The sequence below is a fragment of the Triticum dicoccoides genome, chromosome 7A, assembly GCF_002162155.2.
Source record: "Triticum dicoccoides isolate Atlit2015 ecotype Zavitan chromosome 7A, WEW_v2.0, whole genome shotgun sequence".
In the NCBI taxonomy this organism is placed as follows: domain Eukaryota; kingdom Viridiplantae; phylum Streptophyta; class Magnoliopsida; order Poales; family Poaceae; genus Triticum; species Triticum dicoccoides.
In genome coordinates this window covers 425,188,730-425,211,945 of record NC_041392.1, presented here as the reverse complement: position 1 = coordinate 425,211,945, position 23,216 = coordinate 425,188,730, and positions in this window count along the sequence as shown.

Genomic DNA, 23,216 nt, shown 5'->3' with positions numbered 1-23,216 from the left:
TTGGCTCGCTCCATTGTTCCGGAGAACGGACTTTTAGTCATCTTGCCCATGAGGCACGGTTCGCAAGTATCAAATGATTCATAATCAAGTGATTCCAAAATTCCATCTGTATAGAGTTTCTTCTTGCGCTTTACACCAATATGACCTAAACAGCAGTGCCACAAATATGTTGCACTATAATTATCAACTTTGCATCATTTGGCATCAATATTATGAATATGTGTATCACTACTATCGAGATTCAATAAGAATAGACCACTCTTCAAGGGTGCATGACCATAAAAGATATTACTCATATAAATAGAACAACCATTATTCTCTGATTTAAATGAATAGCCTTCTCGCACTAAACAAGATCCAGATATAATGTTCATGCTCAACGCTGGCACCAAATAACAATTATTAAGGTCTAAAACTAATCCTAAAGGTAGATGTAGAGGTAGTGTGCCGACGGCGATCACATCAACCTTGGAACCATTCCTGGTGCGCATCGTCACCTCGTCCTTAGCTAATCTCCGTTTAAACCGTTGCTCCTGTTTCGAGTTGCAAATATGAGCAACCGAGTCAGTATCAAATACCCAGGCACTACTACGAGCATTAGTGAGGTACACATCAATAACATGTATATCAAATATACCTTTGTTCACTTTGCCATCCTCCTTATCTGCCAAATACTTGGGGCAGTTCCGCTTCCAGTGACTAGTCCCTTTGCAGTAGAAGCACCCAGTCTCAGGCTTGGGTCCAGCTTTGGGCTTCTTCCCGGGAGTGGCAACTTGCTTGCCATTCTTCTTGAAGTTCCCTTTCTTTCCCTTGCCCTTTTTCTTGAAACTAGTGGTCTTGTTAACCATCAACACTTGATGCTCCTTCTTGATTTCTACCTCTGCGGCCTTAAGCATTGCGAAGAGCTCGGGAATTGTCTTGTTCATTCCTGGCATATTATAGTTCATCACGAAGCCTTTCTAGCTTGGTGGCAGTGATTGAAGAACTCTGTCAATGACACAATCAACTGGAAGATCAACTCCCAGCCGAGTCAAGTGATTATAATACCCAAAAATTTTGAGTATGTGTTCACTGACAGAACTTTTCTCCTCCATCTTGTAGCTATAGAACTTGTTGGAGACTTCATATTGAAAGTGCGTTAAGTCGACTAGAGGGGGTGAATAGGCTATTTTTATGAATTCTTCATTGAGGAATTTCAGGGTGAGGAAATTCCTACGAGAAGAACTACTTGCAGCGGAATAAGTACTTAGATGCAAACATAACATGACATAAGCATGGTCATCATGATGAAATGAATACAAGCATAGAGTACAGAAAGCGTAAACACATGATAAACATGATGAAGACAAACTGATTGAAGAAATTGAACTGAGGAAATTGAGAAAGTGTTCAGTCAAAGTCTTCGAACAGATACGAACAAGCAAACAACACGGTAATGAGGAAATGGAAGAGTTGAGGAAATAGAACCAGTAGGCTTGGTGAAGACAGTGATTTGGTAGAACAGTTCCAACTGTTGTGACAGTTGTACGTCTGGTTGGAGCGGCTAGGTATTTAAACATGAGGACACACAATCCCGGACACATAGTCCTCGTTGTATTCTCCTTGAACTACGGTCACACAGACCTCATCCATTCACTCATGGTAAGTCTTCAGGTGACTTCCAAACCTTCACAAACTCGGTCACTCGGCGATCCATAATTCCTCTTGGATGCTCTAGACCATGACGCCTAACCGTTTGGAAGATGCATAGTCTTCAAAGGTAACAAGCGTCGATCCACGCATGATCAATCTCTTAAGTGATGCTCAATCACTTTGGGTTTTTAGGTGTTTGGGTTTGGGTTTTCCTCACTTGATGATTTTCGCTCAAAGTCCTCAGAGGATGGGATGCTCTCAAATGACAAGTGCCGGTTTCTCTCGGAGCAGCCAACTAGCTAGTGGTTGTAGGGGGCGGCTATTTATAGCCTAGGGAGCAGCCTGACATGATAAGACTTAAATGCCCTTCAATGATATGACCGTTAGGTGGGTAGATATTTTGGGATAGCTAGCGCGTAGCACAACAACGGTCGGAAATTTGACTATCAAATTCCTCAGGGCTATCATGTTCCTCACTTGTAGGTAATTCGCACTGGTGAATTCCTAACTCCTCAGTCGGAACAAATTCCTCAGAGACCAGAAGAACTTCATCTCTGTCACTGAAGAAATTGACTGAACTGTATGAGATTTCCAATGGCTTCACTCGAAGGGATTGGTAGGTGTAGGATTTTGAGTTGAGCATCACTTGGAAAGTTTTCCTTAGTATTTCCTTGACCCCCTTTAACAGTATGGTGTTTCCTATGACTCAAGAAAGAGAAAAGAGAAACTACGAAAACAAAAGTCTTCATGCTTCATGTTCCTCGAATGAATACCAAGTCTTCACGGTCACACCAATTTCTTCACTTTCAAAGTCTTGAGAAAGTCTTCAATCGAAGAACTTAATTTTTAGGGGTCAACTTTCTCTGTAAATATCAAACTCCTCATAGACTTATAGACCTGTGTACACTCACAAACACATCAGTCCCTTAACCTATAAGTCTTCAATACACCAAAATCACTAAGGGCCACTAGATGACTTACAATCTCCCCCTTTTTGGTGATTGATGACAATATAGGTTAAGTTTTCAACGGGGATAAACATATGAAGTGTAAATACTGATATTGAGGAATTTGATTGCAAGATATAGAAGAACTCCCCCTGAAGATGTGCATAGTGAGGAATTTTCTTTTGAAGCAATGCAAACTTGAAGAGTAGAATCATGGAGATCTCCCCCTATATCTTGTAATTCATACACACATTTAACATATAATATGAAGAATTTGAAATGCATGATGAAATATGGTAATTGATGTAATTCAGCATGCGTGCATTAACATATATGAGGAATAAGCATGCAGAACAACACAGCAAAAGTATCAGACCACCATCGGGTTTTAAGTTTACAACTCGATCCAGCAAAGTCTTCAAAAGAACGAGAGTTGTAACTTAGCAAAAAAAACACCCATATAAGTAGACCCGCTTGAATACTAACTCAAATTTCTCCCCCTTTGTCATCGAATGACCAAAAGGGTCAAAAAATGAGGACTAACGCCCCTGAAGAATATCATCATTGAGTCGATGAAGGAGCGCCAGCATTATTGGGGTCAGTTGTTGAGGTAGGGCCTGTCGTAGTGTCGTCCAAATCTTCATGCTCATCAGTCGCGCATGATGAAGAATATGAGTTGGCTACCAAGGAAGGAACTTTGGTTTTCTTGAATTTCTTTGCTGGTGACTGGGACTAGTCAAAGTCCTGCTTGAGACCCATTTGATTCAGATCTTCTTCACCATACTGGTGTGACAGAATAGCCAAGGTGCGACGAAAGACTTCATGGAGGTAGTAATGGTTTTTCTTCACTGCATTGTGGGTAGCAGTCATGTTGTGAAGAATAGAACCAAACTAACGCTTAACCCATTTGTGGTTGCGATCGACCTTCTGGTGAAGACTGAGGAGAAGCTCACGATCAGTCATCACCCTTGGAGCTGTGCCTTGAGGATTTTGCTTTGAAGCATTTGCGGCAGAGTCATGAGTGGCAGAGTCATCATTGGTGGAGTAGGGTGCAGCTTTGCGGAACTGACCATCCAATGGATGAATGCCTTCATCAATAATAGCGGTAGCCTTGCCCTTTTCATCAGATGAGGAAAATGTCCGCTTGAGGACTTCTATTGGGGGCAAGTAACTGATGTGATTCTCAAAATCAGCCTTGCAGTTGAGTGAAGACCTTGTTCTGAGGAATCTCATAATCCAAGGAGCATAAGGCTTTAACTCAAACAGAGAGAGTGCAACATTTGCCAGAGTCCTCATGAAGAAATCATGGTAGTTGACAGGAATGCCATGCATGATATTGAATAGCAGATTCTTCTTGATGCCAATGACTTCTTCATCATTCGAGTCGTGGCCTTTTATTGGACTCAATGTCTTTGACAGAATGTGATAGACAGTTCTAGGCACATACAACAACTCCTTCATGAGGAATTTGGTCCTTGGGGCTTGACCGGGCTTCTGTGGCTTCATCAACACTTTCATGTAGTGAGTGGTAAGTTCAGGTTCATGGTATAGGCAAAGAGCTCCTTCAAGGGGAGGACTGACACACAGGGCATGAAGCAATTCAGAGGCCAGTGCTCTGAAGTGAGTATTCTCTGTCATCCAGTCCAATACCCAAGAGTTCACATCAGAAGCATCTCCTGTGATGTGCAGCGTTGCATAGAACTGAAGAATTGGCTCTTCATTCCAATCAACAATATCAGTGCAAAAGTTGAGCAGTCTAGCATCATGAAGAACACTGAGGACTGGCGTGAAGCAAAGCAGTGATTCCATGTCCACGTGAGGAATATGCTCATGGTCGAAGACTTTGTCTTTGTTGAAAAGCAGCAAAGAATAGAAGTTGGCTTGGTTGGCAGTCCAGAAACGCTTCCTCCTAAGATGAGCAGAGTCATATGGGTTGTAATCCTGAAGAATACGTGCTCGTTGGAGAAGTCGTCAGCCTTAAATTTGCTTCTTTGAGAAAGGATCCTTTGGCTTGGGCTGAGGAGTATCAGTTATTTGCATCACAACCTCAGGAATCGCAATCTCAGGATCCACAGGCTGAGGAATTTCAGTGCCTTCGTTAGTGGTAGCCTGGGTCTTCAATTATTCATCAACTTGAACATCAACACTAGTGGCTGGAATCTTGTCATGAATAGACGGAGTGGGGTGAGTTTCTTCAGAACCCATTTGAACTTCAGTTCGCACTGGGGACTAAGGAATTTGTTGCAGAGGAGTGAACAAAGGAGAATTGGGGTGCTGACTTTCCCAAAAGTCATCGTTCATCACAGGCATTGTGCACCCAATGTCCACATCCTCATATTCATCACTCATTTCTTCAATGCCGGCCTCGTCAGCAGTGAACTGAGGCGTGGGCGATGAGATAACTAGGGTTGAAGGGATTGCATCCACTTCAATTTCTTAATCCAACTTCTCTGAAGAAGCAGCGGAACGAATGTCTTCATCGGATCCGCTTGGGATCACATATTCTGCATCAAAAGGAACGAGTTCCTTTGATGGCATGCTTGAGACTGGAACAACATCAATCGGATTCTTAAAAGAGCTAGTCAATTTCTTCATCTTCTTCGGAGCTGAAGATTCTGATGAAGTTGATGCTTTCCTTTTCTTCATAGATGCACGCTCCGCAGCCTTGGTCTTCTTCGCTTCTGAGGCAGAAGGAAGATTATGACTTGGTGTAGGTGCAGGAGGAACAGAGGAAATTGGTTCAGTTTCTTTAGGCACAACTGATGCAGTTGCCTGGGCATGATCAGTTTCTTCAGGCATCGCGGTTGAAGCTTCAGCTGTCCTAATAGTTTCTTCAGGAGCAACACTAGTGGTTGCCCTGGCAGTTTCATCAGCGGCTGGAATGCAGTCGTCAGCCCTGGTACTAGCAGATTCATCAGCATCCTGATTTTCATCGGCGGTGCTGGCATGTTCTTCTGTAGGCTGTGAAGATGCCTCAGCCTGAGGAATTTCTTGTTGCGTTGGGGCTGCAATATTGGTAGTGAACTTCTCAGTTATTTTCACAAACCTGACCTTGGCTCCAAGCCAGTCAGCATAGTAGCGATCAAATTCATCACTCAGATTCTTGATCTCTAATTGCAGAGCTACAAGTTCTTCGGGTGAAAGCTTTAGGACATTTTGCTTCAGAAAACGCTCTTTCTTGTACTGTGCTTTCTTCACCTTCCTCCCCTGCTCATATTTTCATTTTTCTTCGTCAATGAAGGCAGTCAACACATGACTTTGACCAGGAGTGAGGTTCATCTCAGGTAGAGGTGTGTTGGGGTCCTTGTGCCACAAGTCGATGAAGTCGTGGATCAACTTTGGATCCAGCATCAATGTCACATTACTGCCTTTGGCTCTAGCGGCCCTTTGCTGCCTGTCTTTGATGATTTCAGTGAGTTCTTCATCATCAACTTCATCGTCATCGGACGGTACTTGGAAGATGACCTACTTCTTGTGAGGACTTGGTCGAGAACCTCGACCAGGAGTGGCCTTTGTCTTCAGCAAGGTGGGGGCAGTTGAAGAATGTGGAGGAGCAGAACAATTTGCAGAGGCTCCTGAGGCAATAGAGATGCCTGTTGTCCTTTGGCACGAGGCGAGATGCGCATGTGCTAAGGATTTGGAAGGAGGAGCTGAGGATTTTGGAGGAGCTGGTACAGCAGGAGGAATTGGCCATGAGGGCTTTGCAGAACTTGGCCATGAGGGCATTGTTGAGCAGCTTGGCCGTGAGGGCATAGAAGTTGAAGCACTAGGCTTGTGAGTAGGCTTCTTGGGCATAGCTTTTTTATGCTTGCTAGCAGAGGCCTCAGCAATGGCAGCAGCAGAATCTTCATTAAATTTCTTCACTACTTCTTTTGCCATTTTGGCCAGCTTAGCTTGACGCTTGGCCCATTCCTTGGGAAATTCCTCACCTCTTCTGATGCTAAAGGGATCAGCAACTTGGCCAGGTGCCAATGGAGGTCTTGGGCATGGAGGGTGTACAACAAATTTCTTCATGTACTTGGGTGTAACGTAGCGATATTCCCTCCATTCCCGTGCCCATCTCCTATCTATCTTCCGTATGCCCACCTTGTGCTGATTTTTGGTTTCCTTGCCATGTTTGGCCTCATCAAAAGTGCAATATTCATCATAGATATCCTCAGGGATTTCAAACGCGGTGTTGACTTCCAATTTCTTACCTCCCTTCTAAGGTTTCTTGCAATCTACCATTTTCTTCAGCTGAGGATTTTCAACAATTGAGTTATCTGAGGAGGTATGCAAGTTTTCTTTGAGGAACGCTGCAAATGAGTTAAGTTGATTAGAACCTAGAGATTCAGCAGCGGACATGTGTACCTGTGAACAGAGTATAGGTGCGAAGAATTTTGGAGAGGTCATATGCGTTCTCAGAAGTTTTTGCAAAAAGAACAAGTTCGAGGAATTCGACCAGATGAGTCTTGAGGAATTTCACTAAGCGTTCTTTGACTTAGGTTCCAGAGTTGTACAGATTTGAAAATCCATACAATTGAGGAATCTTGAAGAAAAATGTTTCTTAGGGAAACAGATCAAGAACAGATGATATGTGAGGTGTTTAGTGTGTGAAGATTTGAAGAATAAACACCTTTTGAAGATTTTGTAGAAAACATCGGAATCAACAAGGGTAGTAAAAGTAACTTTTAATTACCCTTGATGAAGAACACGATGAACTGTGAAGAGTAGATTTAGAAGCTCATCAGTTCGGATCTTCCACGCCCTAACTTGGCAGAGGAAGACAGCTATGGTGGCGGCGGAGTGAAGAAATCCGCAGCCGGCGCGAGTATGACGGCGACGAGGTCGAGGCAGTGAAGCTCTTCCACACCGGCGGCGATGGAAGTAGCGGCGACGCTAGGGTTTGAGAGCTCGAGCGAGGGAGTGAGGTCGAGCAGAGTAAAAACGAAGTGAGGAAGGGAGGGGGTATTTATACCAAAGTTATAACACCCACAATGCGTCTATATCTCCCACGTGTCGGGGCACGACTTAGAGGCATAGCCGCATGGTAGTTTTGTCGCAAGAGGGGTAATCTTCACACAATCCCATGTACTGAATAAGAAAGGGATAAAGAGTTGGCTTACAATCGCCACTTCACAAAAATAACAAGTTAAACATACATCATCCAGAATGCAATCAAGGTCCAACTATGGAACCAAAATAAAAGAAGAAAACCCCAATGCTAGATCCCCGATCGTCCCAACTGGGCACCACTACTGTTCAACCAGAAAAGACACAAAGCAACGATCAAGATCTTCAACGAGCTCCCACTTGAGCTCGGTTGCGTCACATGCACTGGTATCATCGACACCTGCAACTGTTTGGAAGTATTCGTGAGTCACGAGGACTCAGCAATCTCACACCTGCGAGATCAAGACTATTTAAGCTTATGGGTAGGAAAGGGGTAATGGGGTGGAGCTGCAGCAAGCACTAAGCATATATGGTGGCTGACATACGCAAATAAGAGCGAGAAGAGAAGCAACGCAACGGTCATGAAGCGAGAAGTGATCCTGAAACTACTTACGCACAACCATAACACAAGAACCGTGTTCACTTCCCGGACTCTACCGACAAGAGACCATCACGGCTACACACGCGGTTGATGCATTTTAATTAAGTCAAGTGTCAAGTTCTCTACAACCGGACAATAACAAATTCCCATCTGCCACATAACCGCGGGCATGGCTTTCGAAAGTTTAAACCCTGCAGGGGTGTCCCAACTTAGCCCATCACAAGCTCTCATGGTCAACGAAGGATATTCCTTCTCCCGGGAAGACCCAATCAGTCTCGAAATCCCGGTTACAAGACATTTCGACAATGGTAAAACAAGACCAGCAAAGCCATCCGATGTTCCAATAATTCCAATAGGAGTCGCACGTATCTCGTTCTCAGGGCAACACCGGATGAGACTAGCTATGAGTAAAACCAGCCCTCAAGTTTCCTCGAGGTGGCTCCGCAGGCAGCTCGGTTCTGACCAACACTTAGAGAAGCACTGGCCCGGGGGGGTTAAAATAAAGATGACCCTCGGGTTGGCCGACCCAAGGGAAGGGTAATAGGTTGTTAGGCAAATGTAAAACCAAGGTTGGGCCTTGCTGGAGGAGTTTTATTCAAAGCGAACTGCCAAGTGTTTCCCATAACACCCAACCGCGTAAGGAACACAAAATCAAGGAACATAACACTGGTATGACGGAAACTAGGGCGGCAAGAGTGGAACAAAACACCAGGCATAAGGCTGAGTTGTCCACCCTTTACCAAGTGTATAGATGCATTAATTAAAATAAGAGGTATTGTGATATCCCAACATATCCATGTCCCAACATGGAACAAACTTGAACTTCACCTCCAACTAACAACACTATAAGAGGGGCTGAGCAAGAGCGGCAACATAGCCAAACAACGATTTCCTAGGAAGATGGGTTAGAGGCTATCATGGCAATATGGGAGGCATGATATAACAAGTGGTAGGTAGCGCGACATAATGATAGAGCGAACAACTAGCAAGCAAAGATAGAAGTGATTTCGAGGGTATGGTCATCTTGCCTGAGATCCCGCAAGGAAGAAGAACGAGTCCATGAAGAAGACAAACGGACATAGTCGAACGAATCCTCACAACTCCGGAACGAAACTGAAGCTAACGAGAGAAGCAACCCGGAAAGAAGAAAACAACATAGTAAACAACCATCACATAAGAATGGCATGATGCGCAAACAAGTATGATGCATGTCCGGCTTAAAGAGGCATGGCATGGCAATATGCACAAACGATATTACAAATTAAGTGGAGCTCAATATGCAATGAGTTGCATATTCATGAAACACCACATTCAAACATTAGTTCACTCTCATTTATGTACGAAAAAATATTCAATGTTATTAAACATGGGAAGAGGTGAAGCATAATAAAACTACCTATCTAGGCAAGTTTAAATGAGGCCAGAACAACAAGCAACAAGTCCGAAAAATCCTCATGTGCATATTTTAGATTTGGTACTGTTCTGTCCTAAAGCATATTTTATAGTTGTTAAACATGCAAAGTAATGCTACCATGTTAAACTAGGCATTTTTCTACCCCATTTGCATATAAAGTTTATTTAAATCTGAGCTACGGTTAATTAGTTATGAAATAAAACATTTTAGCATGGCATTTAAGCAAATTAAACACAAACAACATTTTAAACATTTTTAACATGGATGAAAGTGGCATATTATGAAACTAGACGAAAATCTAAGCATTTTTCATATGTAATTTATTTTAATCCGATGCACGGTTTGAGAGTTATTAAATGCATGATGCTTGGGTTTTTTTTGTAAAACTGCTAAACACCTAGAAATAGCTAAAACCGCAGACACTGGAAAAAACATGGCATGGGCCGAATCTAAAGCATGTTGGGCCAGCAGTAGGAAAAAAAAGGAGGGGCGCTGGGGAGCTCACCAATGGGCCAGGCCTAGCTGACAGAGGATGTCAGCGGCGCTGGGCCGGGGAAGCGGTGCTGGGCCGCGGCTGGAGAGGATGTCGGCCCACACGCTGACCAACAGTCAACGCGACCACGAGCCGGTGAGCGGGACAAGCCCCTCTGCTCGACCCCGAGCCGGAGCATGGCGGCGGCGCCACCGGCTGCGGCTGGGTCTCCGGCGAGGCGCGAGGACAGCGGGGAGGCCGGGAACGGGCAGGACGACGGCGGGGCAACCAGATCCGGCGGCCATGGGGACCCTGTTCATGGCGGGAGAGAGAGAGAGATGTTAGAGGAAGGAGGAGAAGGAGGCAGCCATGGCAGGAGGAGCAGGGCGGCAGGGTCCGGCCTGGGAGGTCCTCCGTCGGAGCTCGACGGCGATGAGGTCGCCGGTGGCGGGGTCGGCGAGGCGGCGGCGCTGGAGAGGAGGCCGAGGCGATCGGTGGCGGCTCGGGAGCAGTGAGGTGCAGGAGGGAGGCGGCGGTGCTCGCGCGGGCCTCGTAGCCCAGATCAGGGCCCGGGCGGGCCTAGCACGGGCCTGGCAGCGTGGGACGGTGGGAGGTGGCGGTTGCGGAGTGGAGGAAGCTGGCGGCGGCGTAGTTCTCGAGGAAAACACTAGGGTTTCCAGATGAGGAAGGCTAGGGCGTCCATATATAGCAGGTTTCCTAGGGTTTGAGGTCTAGGGGGTTTTGCACCCTCCGATGCCGATCGGACAACACCGGTTGCAAGGGGGGTTAGATGGGTTTAGCTGGGCTGGATTAGGGGGATGTGAAGAGTGGGTTGAGTTGAGAGGAGAGAGACGGAAATGCACCCCGGCAAGGTTTTCGGAGACCGAAAACGTCCGACGATAGACCGGCTATACTGCCACTATAGTTATCCGTTGGGGCGTCAAACGGACTCCGAATGCGATGAAACTTGGCAGGCAGTCTACCTACAGCATAACACCGCATGCCAACTTTCAACCCATTCCGAGAACATTTTCCGACCACTTATAAAATACTATTTCGGGTGTGCCGCGGGCATGTGCAAGTGTGTCTGGGCTTAGAACGGACAACGGAAAGAACGGGGAGACCGCGACGGATGCAAGTTTTGAAAACATGCAGATGCAATGCGGATGATGACATGGCAAGATACAACATGCAAGCGAATGGCAAGGCAACAACGGCGAATAAGTGGGAGACACCTGGCGCATCGGTCTTGGGGCGTCACAGAAGTGAACAACTGCTTGATAACCCACAAGTATAGGGGATCGCAACAGTTTTCAATAAGTAAGAGTGTCGAACCCAATGAGAAGCTAAAGGCAGAATAAATATTTCCTCAAGTTCTATCGACCACCGATACAACTCTACGCACGCTTGATGTTCGCTTTACCTAGAACAAGTATGAAACTAGAAGTACTTTGTAGGTGTTGTTGGATAGGTTTGCAAGATAATAAAGATTACGTAAATAAAAAGTAGGGGCTGTTGTAAGTAAAAAAGCAATAAAGTAAATATAGCGAGTGTGGAAAAGTGGTGGTAGGAGTTGCGAAATTTCTCCTTAAGCAATTGACTACTTTACTAGACCGATAGCAAGCATTTTTCATATGTAATTTATTTTAATCCGATGCACGGTTTGAGAGTTATTAAATGCATGATGCTTGGTTTTTTTTTGTAAAACTGCTAAACACCTAGAAATAGCTAAAACCGCACACACTGGAAAAAACACGGCATGGGCCGAATCTAAAGCATGTTGGGCCAGCAGTAGGAAAAAAAAGGAGGGGCGCTGGGGAGCTCACCAATGGGCCAGGCCCAGCTGACAGAGGAGGTCAGCGGCGCTGGGCCGGGGAAGCGGTGCTGGGCCGCGGCTGGACAGGATGTCGGCCCACGCGCTGACCCACAGTCAATGCGACCACGAGCCGGTGAGCGGGACAAGCCCCTCTGCTCGACCCCGAGCCGGGGCATGGCGGCGGCGCCACCGGCTGCGGCTGGGTCTCTAGCGAGGCGCGAGGACGGCGGGGAGGCCGGGAACGGGCAGGACGACGGCGGGGCAACCAGATCCGGCAGCCATGGGGACCCTGTTCATGGCGAGAGAGAGAGAGAGAGAGAGAGAGAGAGAGAGATGTTAGAGGAAGGAGGAGAAGGAGGCAGCCAGGACAGGAGGAGCAGGGTGGCAGGGTCCGGCCTGGGAGGTCCTCCGTCGGAGCTCGACGGCGATGAGGTCGCCGGTGGCGGGGTCGGTGAGGCGGAGGCGCTGGAGAGGAGGCCGAGGCGATCGGCGGTGGCTCGGGAGCAGCGAGGTGCAGGAGGGAGGCGGCGGCGCTCGCACGGGCCTCGTAGCCCAGATCAGGGCCCGGGCGGGCCTGGCACGGGCCTGGCGGCGTGGGATGGTGGGAGGTGGTGGTTGCGGAGTGGAGGAAGCTGGCGGCGGTGCAATTCTCAAGGAAAACACTAGGGTTTCTAGATGAGGAAGGCTAGGGCATCCATATATAGCAGGTTTCCTAGGGTTTGAGGTCTAGGGGGGTTTTGGACCCTCCGATGCCGATCGGACGACACCGGTCGCAAGGGGGGTTAGATGGGTTTAGCTGGGCTGGATTAGGGGGATGTGAAGAGTGGGTTGAGTTGAGAGGAGAGAGACGGAAATGCACCCCGGCAAGGTTTTCGGAGACCGAAAACGTCCGACGATAGACCGGCTATACTGCCACTATAGTTATCCGTTGGGGCGTCAAACGGACTCCGAATGCGATGAAACTTGGCAGGCAGTCTACCTACAGCATAACACCGCATGCCAACTTTCAACCCATTCCGAGAACATTTTCCGACCACTTATAAAATACTATTTCGGGCGTGCCGCGGGCGTGTGCAAGTGTGTCTGGGATTAGAACGGACAAGGAAAGAACGGGGAGACCGCGACGGATGCAAGTTTTGAAAACATGAGATGCAATGCGGATGATGACATGGCAAGACACAACATGCAAGCGAATGACAAGGCAACAACGGCGAATAAGTGGGAGACACCTGGCGCATCGGTCTTGGGGCGTCACAGAAGTGAACAACTGCTTGATAACCCACAAGTATAGGGGATCGCAACAGTTTTCGATAAGTAAGAGTGTCGAACCCAATGAGGAGCCAAAGGCAGAACAAATATTTCCTCAAGTTCTATCGACCACCGATACAACTCTACGCACGCTTGATGTTCGCTTTACCTAGAACAAGTATGAAACTAGAAGTACTTTGTAGGTGTTGTTGGATAGGTTAGCAAGATAATAAAGATTACATAAATAAAAAGTAGGGGCTGTTGTAAGTAAAAAGCAATAATGTAAATATAGCGAGTGTGGAAAAGTGGTGGTAGGAGTTGCGAAATTTTCCCTTAAGCAATTGAATACTTTACTAGACCGATAGCAAGTATTATGTGGGAGAGGCCACTACTAGCATGTCATCCCTGACTTGGAATTCTATGCACTTATGATTGGAACTATTAGCAAGCATCCGCAACTACTAACGTTCATTAAGGTAAAACCCAACCATATCATTAAGATATATTGGTCCCCGTTCAATCCCGTATGCATCAATTTTTATGCTAGGTTGAAGCTTCTGTCACTCTTGCCCTCGAATACATAGTCCTATCAACATACAACTAACCCTAGTGTGTGATCCACGTGCGCACTCATATGATGGGCACCAAATGACAGCAACACAACCACAAGCAAATTAAATCAATCATAGCAATTCATGAACCACCGATAGGACAACGAAAATCTACTCAGACATCATAGGATGGCAACACATCATTGGATAATAATATGAAGCATAAAGCACCATGTTCAAGTAGAGGGTACAGCGGGTTGCGGGAGAGTGGACCGCTGTAGATAGAGGGGGAAGGTGATGGAGATGTTGGTGAAGATGGCGGAGGTGTTGGTGAAGATCGCGGTGATGATGATGATGATGATGATGATGGCCACGGCAGCGTTCCGGCGCCACCGGAAGAGAAGGGGAGCGGGGGCCCTTCGTCTTCTTCTTCCTTGACCTCCTCCCTAGATAGGAGAAGGATTTCCCCTCTGGTCCTTGGCCTCCATGGCATGGGAGGGGCGAGAGCCCCTTCAAGATTGGATCTATCTCTCTGTCTCTCTCTGTTTCCGCGTTCTGTTCTGCTGCCCTTTCACCGTTTCGTATATATATGGAGATCCGTAACTCCGATTGGACCGAAACCTTCGCCGTAATTTTTTTAACAAAAATTAGCTTTCTTGCGGCCGAAGAAGGGCATCAACTGCCTTACAGGTGGACCACGAGGGTCAGGGGCACGCCTAGGAGGGTGGAGCGCGCCCCCCTACCTCGTGCCCACCTCGGACACCGTTTCGCGTTGATCTTTCTCCCAGATTTTCCAAATATTCCAAAAATAAGCTCCGTCCGTTTTTATCCCGTTTGGATTCCGTTTGATATGGATATTCTGCGAAACATAAAACATGCAACAGACAGGAGCTGGCACTGGGCACTGGATCAATATGTTAGTCCCAAAAATAATATAAAAAGTTGCCAAAAGTATATGAAAGTTGTAGAATATTGGCATGGAACAATCAAAAATTATAGATACGACGGAGACATATCAGCATCCCCAAGCTTAATTCATGCTCGTCCTCGAGTAGGTAAATGATAAAAAAAGTTAATTTTTGATGTGGAATGCTACCTAGCATAATCTTAATCACATATCTAATCATGGCATGAATATTAAGACACGAGTGATTCAAAGCAATAGTCTATCATTTGACATAAAAACAATAATACTTCAAGCCCACTAATAAAGCAATCATGTCTTTTCAAAATAACAAGGCCAAAGAAAGTTATCCCTACAAAATCATATAGTCTGGCTATGCTCCATCTTCACCACACAAAATATTCACATCATGCACAACCCCGATGACAAGCCGAGCAATTGGTTCATACTTTTTAACGCGCTTTAGCATTTTCAACCGTCACGCAATACCTGAGCGTGAGCCATGGATATAGCACTATAGGTGGAATAGAATGGTGGTTGTGGGGAAGAAAAAAAAGGAGAAGATAGTCTCACATCAACTAGGCGTATCAACGGGCTATGGAGATGCCCATCAATAGATATCAATGTGAGTGAGTAGGGATTGCCATGCAACGGATGCACTAAGAGCTATAAGTGTATGAAAGCTCATACTGAAAACTAAGTGGGTGTGCATCCAACTTGCTTGCTCATGAAGACCTCGGGCGTTTGAGGAAGCCCATCATCGGAATATACAAGCCAAGTTCTATAATGAAAAATTCCCACTAGTATATGAAAGTGATAGCTCAAGAGACTCTCTATATGAAGAACATGGTGCTACTTTGAAGCACAAGTGTGGTAAAAGGATAGTAACATTGCCCCTTCTCTCTTTTTCTCTCATTTTTTTAGGGCCTTCTATTTTTTGTCCTTTCTCTTTTTTTTCTTTTTTCGTGTGGAGTCTCATCCCGACTTGTGGGGGAATCATAGTCTCCATCATCCTTTCCTCACTGGGGCAATGCTCTAGTAATGATCATCATCACACTTTTATTTACTTACAACTCGATATTACAACTCAATATCTAGAACAAAGATATGACTCTATATGAATGCCTCTGGCGGTGTACCGGGATGTGCAATGATCTAGCGTAGCAATGACATCAAAAAACGGACAAGCCATGAAAACATCATGCTAGCTATCTTACGATCATCCAAAGCAATATGACAATGAATGATCAAGTCATGTATATGATGATGATGGAAGTTGCATGGCAATATATCTCGGAATGGCTATGGAAATGCCATGATAGGTAGGTATGGTGGCTGTTTTGAGGAGAAAATATATGGTGGGTTTATGGTACCGGCGAAAGTTGCGCGATACTAGAGAGGCTAGCAATGATGGAAGGGTGAGAGTGCGTATAATCCATGGACTCAACATTAGTCATAAAGAACTCACATACTTATTGCAAAAGTTTATTAGCCCTCGAAGCAAAGTACTACTATGCATGCCCCTAGGGGGATAGATTGGTAGGAAAAGACCATCGCTCGTCCCCGACCGCCACTCATAAGGAAGACAATCAATAAATACCTCATGCTCCGACTTCGTTACATAACGGTTCACCATACGTGCATGCTACGGGAATCACAAACCTCAACACAAGTATTTCTACTAATCCACAACTACCCACTAGCATGACTCTAAAATCACCATCTTTATATCGCAAAACTATTGCAAGCAATCAAACATATCATATTCAGTGATCTACAAGTTTATGTAGGATTTTATGACTAACCATGTGAATGACCAGTTCCTGTCATCTCTCTAAATATATATAAGTGAAGCAAGAGAGTTTAATTATTACTACAAAAGATATGCCCACGCTCTAAAAAATCTAAGTGAAGCAAAAGAGCATTCTACAAATGGTGGTTGTCTAAGTGAAGAGAAACAGGTAATCCAAACTTCAAATGATATAAGTGAAGCACATGAAGCATTCTATAAAGCCATACTCAAAAGATATAAGTGAAGTGCATAGAGCATTCTATAAATCAACCAAGGAATACCTCATACCAGCATGGTGCATAAAAGAAAAATGAAAACTAAATGCAAAAGACGCTCCAAGATTGCACATATCGCATGAACGAAACGAATCCGAAAACATACCGATACTTGTTGAAGAAAGAGGGGATGCCTTCCGGGGCATCCCCAAGCTTAGACGCTTGAGTCTCCTTGAATATTTACTTGGGGTGCCTCGGTCATCCCCAAGCTTGAGCTCTTGCCTCTCTTCCTTCTTCTCAAATCGAGACCTTCTCGATCATCGAACACTTCATCCACATAAAACTTCAACAGAAAACTCGGTAAGATCCGTTAGTATAATAAAGCAAATCACTACTCTAAGTACTGTTACAAACCAATTCATATTTTGTTTTTGCATTGTTTATACTGTAATATAACTTTTTCATGGCTTAATCCACATATATGAATTGATAGTTTCATCAAAACGAGCAAACTATGCATCAAAAACAGAATCTGTCTAAAACAGAACAGTCTGTAATAATCTAAACATTCACCATAATTCTAATACTTGAAAAATTCCACAAAAATTAGTAAAAATAAAAATAATTGTATATAAAGACAGTGCAAAAAGAATCAGAACCATTTGACGTTCCAGCTAAAAATGTAAAATCGCGCACTACAGACAAAGTTTCTGTCCTGCACCGTACAGACCATCAAGCAAATGTAAACATCCTAAAGGCAAACCTTGGCACATTATTTTTATAATACAATGGAATTGTACAAGGGGATCATTATTTTTGTTGAAAAGTTTCTGTAATCAAGATTCACAAAGTTGTCATGAGCATGAACAAAGTTCAAGGAGCTCTCCCACTTCAACAATGATTGTCTTTCTCACTTTCACTTTCCTTTTTGAAAAAGTTTTGGGTTCCCCTCTTTATTTTTGTTGTTTTTAAACTATATGAAAGCACTCAACAGAAATAAATGACTCTCTAAAACTTCCGGGTTGTCTCCCTGACAGCGCTTTCTTTAAAGTCATTAAGCTAGGCATATAGTGCTCAAGTAGTGAATCCATCCGGATCCCAAGGTATATCAAAGCCAATTTTAATTAACAATGATTTGTAATTTAATAGTGAGCACAAAGCAACATATATCATGTAACAACGAAGTCTAATTCTCTTCCTATGCATCGGCATGTCATAAAAGAACAATTCATGCACACATAGTAAAGGCCAATGCATAGTATAAACAGTTTCTTGCAATTTTGTTGTATTGGAAACATAAAGAGGCGGAGATGTAGTTCCTCTCTCATAATAATTGCAAATAGGAGCAGCAAGCACATGCATATTATATCTATCAAAATCATCATGTGTAATAGTAAAACGCAACCCATCAATATAATCCTTAATAAGGGTAAACTTCTCCAATATAGTGTAGTTTGGAGAATTCAAAAAGATAATAGGACTATCATGCGTGGGTGAAATAGCAATAATTTCATGTTTAACATAAGGAACTATAGCAAGTTCATCTCCATAAGCATAATTCATATTGGCATCTTGGCCACAAGCATAGCAAGCATCATCAAAAAGGATCATAACAATCATCATAGCAATCATCCTTCGGTAAGCACGAAGGGAAATTAAACAATGTATGAGTTGGAGGGTTACTCTCATTAGAAGGTGGGAACGGGTAGCTAATCCGCTCTTCCTCCTTTTGTTCTTCGCTCTCCTCATCATATTTTTCATCCAATGAGCTCACGGTTTCATCAACTTCTTCTTCCAGAGATTCCTGCAAAATATTAGTCTCTTCTTGGACAGCGGAGACTTGCTCCATAAGTGCTTTAATATCGGAATTGTATTCATAATTCTCATAGCAATATTTGAGCATAGCTAAATTTTCAGGTCTATCAACAGCATCATCAAAATCTTCAAACTCTTTAAACATAGATTCAATTTCATAATCACCCATAAAAGCAACAAATTCTTCTATTTGTTCCACATCATAGTAATCATATATACCATTAGCATAAGAAGCTAAGGTTTTATTATCATTAAATTTGCATGAAAAGGGAAGGTGTGGAGCCTTCATCCCAGATCAACAAGTATAATCATACCTCAAGCATAGTTGCCTAGTACCACTTTAATATATGAATTTGATCCCATAATAGTTTCCCTTTTTGAGTCAAGCGATAATCCCTAAAGTATTCACGTTGATCCAACGTTACTCCCATTACATAATTGAATGGGGTTTTCTCAGGATTATTAAAGTAGTACATAATATCTTTCACATAACCAGCATCGAGGGTTTTAGGAGGTTCCTCATCTCCATGAGCAACAAGTACACCTAATTTTTTTGGTATTTTGTGTTCCAAAATGAGTGAAACCACGAACCTTGAAAAGGTTAAGCCATATCGAGAAAAGAATACAACGGAGATGACGAAGTTGAAAACACTCTGTTAGGAAAGAGGGACAAGGAAGAACAGCTTTGGGCAGCACTCCGATTGAAAAGAGATGCAAGAAAAGATAAGTAGAAAAACTTTAAAAGGGGCACGACACTCCGGTTAAACGGATAAGCAAGGAGAAGAACATAATCTCTGACAAAACAAGATGATGGGTTTAAAAGAGCAACATCACGATGCCTCCGGAAGAAATGAGAGGGTGGAATGAATGAACGGAGGAGAAAACAATATCTTCTACCTCGAATGAGCTTGAAAGCATCTTTATGAGAAGGGTCGAATGGAGTTGTTGGAACACCAACAATGATAGGATAAGCTTGAAATGGGCTTATGGAAAGCATCTCAAATTATGAGGTGACAACCTGCCACTCACGGAAAAAGATTTGATTGATAAGAACAAGGAGACGAGAAGCTTATCTCCCCGGGAGGATAATGAAGAACTTGGGTCACTTATAATCACCATAATTAGCAACACTCCTTAGGGAAGGCTTTAAGGTGAAATATAGCCCAAGATAACTCCAATGATGAGATTAATGGACTTAAAATATCTCATTCTTAACAACAAGTGAATCATGAAACATGAACTCAAATTATCAAGAATGACATAATACCACCTCCAATGATACGGAAGAAAGAATTGCACTCCGAATTACAATATGGAGAAAAGCTTGAGCTTCTTGGGAAAGAATCTCGATGAGAAAGTTGGAGAAGGAATTAAATCCTTGATGGACCATTATGTAGAACCTCCATGAAGAACTCCGTTAAACAAAAGAATGATCAGACGGAAAGAAAGGGTAGTTGAAAACACAAGGTGGAGCCTTGTAAAGATTTAGATAGATCTCCGTGATTACATAGTTGAAAGAGGTTGGAACCCCGGGAAAAAGATAAAATAAAACAAATGAAACCGAGAATTTGAAGGGCCTCTGGAATAAAGAATTAATCATTAGGATGAAACAAGAATAAGAATTATATTATGCTTATCCTTCACCAATTTAAATTGATGACATGCAACGGATCGCATATGACTTATTCTCGTAGAAAGGATTAAGATAGATATAGCGCAAACATGAGAAGGTTTTCAATGAACCACCGGTAGAATTGAAACCACGAATGAATTGATATGATAACAAGGTAAGAAGAATCTTGAACGAACCACCGTAAGCATTGAAAAGAGCATATAAAACATGAAGACACACCGGGAAGGATTAGCAAATAAACGAAAATGCTTGAGAGAATTTAGATATAAGAGAACGAAGGGATCACGAGCCGATTAAAGATCACTTGAACGAAGCACCGGTAGAATTTGGAGAATGATAGCTGAAAGCTGAGAATGAATAAATCCTAGATGATGGGCTCCGGATGAACAAACTGAAATGGCTCCTGAATTGCTCTGGATGGATAAAAAGAATTCTCCCAATCAAACAATTATGAGAGGATGACCTCGAATTAGAACCACGATTCTCTGAGAGAACGGATAAGATATGGAGGTAAAACTCTTCTTCTGTCTTCAAAATCCGAGAATGACGACGAGAACACCACCATGTATTGTTGAGATACACCGGAAGAATCAAAAGCCAAGAGGTTGAGCCAACGATGAAAAGAATTTGACAGATCTTGAAGAAGACATATGACTGATGATAACTCATTCTTACGTCAAACTTCGAAAGGAATTCGAGAATACCTCCAGGAAAATAAGAAGAGTCAGGTAAGATCCTGGGAAAAGACCTGTGGGTTAGGGCCCACTCAAAAGAAACACCGTTGAGGGATTTAAAAGAGAGAATGCATCGGTTGAATTAAATGGCTTGAATGAGATAAACAACCTCGAAATAGGTTGAACGGATCTTGAATGACAAGACGAGCCTTTTGAGAAAGCTTTGAGCACACTGGAACAAATGAATAGTGAGAAGTGAATTGTTATGAGGTACACCGGTATGAGAAGGCATTGAAATGAGGAAAGGGGTAAGATCAACAAAGCTTGACTTGAAACCACCGGAGAAGATAAAACAAAGAAGAATGATGAACTAGAAGCTCCGTTAGTATCTTCATGAGAATCACCGGATAAGAACATTGAAGGAAAAGAATGGAGAGGCTTCACATCAGTAAGATGGATACTCGATTAAGAAATCTGAGTCCTTGAAGAAAACAAGGGAGGGAGGGCGGGAAAACAAAGGCAACTTGGAGATGGATGAAACAAACACCGTTGAGAAGAACTGATACTTGATCTTGCGGTTGTTGAAATGATCGGATCCACTTGAAGAGAAACACACCGGTTGAAAAGAATTGACATGACAATCTCGATTATCAAGAAGGATTAGTATTCACATAGAGATATGAGAACATCGCTTAGGGAAGGTATGGAATCAACACTTGACATTGAAGCAACTCGAATACCACAACTCAAAACAAAACAAAGGATTGGCTTGCAGAATAAGCCGGAACAAACATATGATAGAGATTTCGTCCGAAGTTTTCGTGGTGGGGCCTACACGGGCTCGATCGTACAGCACCATAATGTACAAGGCACTGCACATGACATACGAAGCGTCCCCGAGTCGGCATAGCCAAGGACTCTTTAAGACACAACAAGACCACTGTAAAACCAACCGTGAATAGGCGGACCACTAGACGTCGAACCCCAATTTCATATCATACATCTATCGGAAAGATATCCTAAGAGCTACTTGAATTCCCATTTATAAACTCCCGAAATTTATCGGTTATGCAATCAGGTGTTGGGGATACAAGGGGAGCATAATATCTCACCCAAAACTAGCAAATCCTACATCCAGTTGTATCCATCCTTCACAACATAACCAAGAAACCTTCGAAAATCATCTACCTCAACCTTCGAAAAGCATCATACGAGTTATGGCAATACTCCCGAACTCCCGCCCCAGTACTGGGTGGCGTCGAGGTTATCTCACCAACGAACTGCATAAAAGAGATTTTCGATGTCGGCGTACTAAACTCAGGTATTCCAGAACTGCAACGATAAAATTGTGACGACAACACCTCGGAGCTCAACTCCCCGGGACACTGCCACAACCCCTAAATGACAGGAGGCACCAAGAACAATGTTCTCGTCACAAATCCATCGGAACGATTCCAAGATACCCGCGTGATCCTAAATTTTTTTTTAGTGAAATTTGAGAAGAGAAGAGTCGAAACTCTACGTCAGGATGCCTTACCAGAGCGATGAGGAGACTGGGGAGTAAAAAGAATTCCTAAACTCTCCGATATATAATTCCTAAATGACTCAAAACTCTTTTTCTAGACTCAACTCGGCTGCTAAAAACGATCAAGCAATGGGGCTCCTAAGGTCGGGGAAGGCTCTGATTACCAACTTGTAACACCCTCGATGCGGCTATAGCTCCCACGTGTCGAGGCACGACTTAGAGGCATAACCGCATTGAAAGCAATGTCGCAAGTTAGGCAATCTTCACAACATCCCATGTAATATAGATAATAAAAGGGGAGATACATAGTTGGCTTACACTCGCCACGTCAATCAAAGTACATAAATAGCATTACAACATTCGAACTCTCATGGCCCGACTACGGCGCCAAAATGAAAGATAAACCCAACATGTGACACGGTCCCGATCACCCCAACTGGGCACCAATACTGATCAACAGGGAAAGACACGTAGTAACAGCGTGAGTCCTCGTCGAACTCCCACTTGAGCTCAAGCGCGTCATCTGGAACGGAATCATCAGGCCCTGCATCTGGTTTGGAAGTAATCTGTGAGCCACAGGGACTCAGCAATCTCGCACCCTCGCGATCAAGACTATATAAGCTTGTAGGTAAGGCAAGGTATAATATATGTGGAGCTGCGGCAAGCGACTAGCATTTATGGTGGCTAACCTGTTCACAAAAGAGAGCGAGAAGAGGAGGCATAGCGCGAGCGAGTAACTAGAGGGCAACCTGCGGCAAGCATTACTCCAACACCGTGTTCACTTCCCGGACTCCGCCAAGAAGAGACCATCACGGTAACTCACACAGTTGATTCATTTTAATTAAGTTAAGGTTCAAGTTATCTACAACCGGACATTAACAAATTCCCATCTGCCCATAACCGCGGGCACGGCTTTCGAAAGTTCAAATCCCTGCAGGGGAGTCCCAACTTAGCCCATGACAAGCTCTCACGGTCAACGAAGGAATAGACCTTCTCCCGAGACATTCCGATCAGACTCGGTATCCCGGTTCTACAAGACATTTTG